Below are 262 nucleotides of genomic sequence, written 5' to 3' on the forward strand. Positions count from 1 at the left end.
TTTCAGGGCTTGAGTTGAGATGGGGCTGATTTCAGAGGCAGCAGTTTTGCTAGAAAGGCTGAAGACGGGCCAGCCCTCCTCTGCCCCATTCTAGGATCTGCAACTTGTTCTCCTGAGATCTTCCAGACAAGCCAAGATGGGTGCAAGTGAGGGCTACGTGACAACTCTGGACTCAGCCACACACTCCTGATTTGCTCCACACACAGACTATCTGCCCTGGCTCTCTCTCTCTGCCTTTTCTGGACTACAGCTGCACCCCCCC

Source organism: Gavialis gangeticus, unplaced genomic scaffold (genome assembly GCF_001723915.1).
Source record: "Gavialis gangeticus isolate Ggan-Ray unplaced genomic scaffold, GavGan_comp1, whole genome shotgun sequence".
Lineage (NCBI taxonomy): Eukaryota > Metazoa > Chordata > Crocodylia > Gavialidae > Gavialis > Gavialis gangeticus.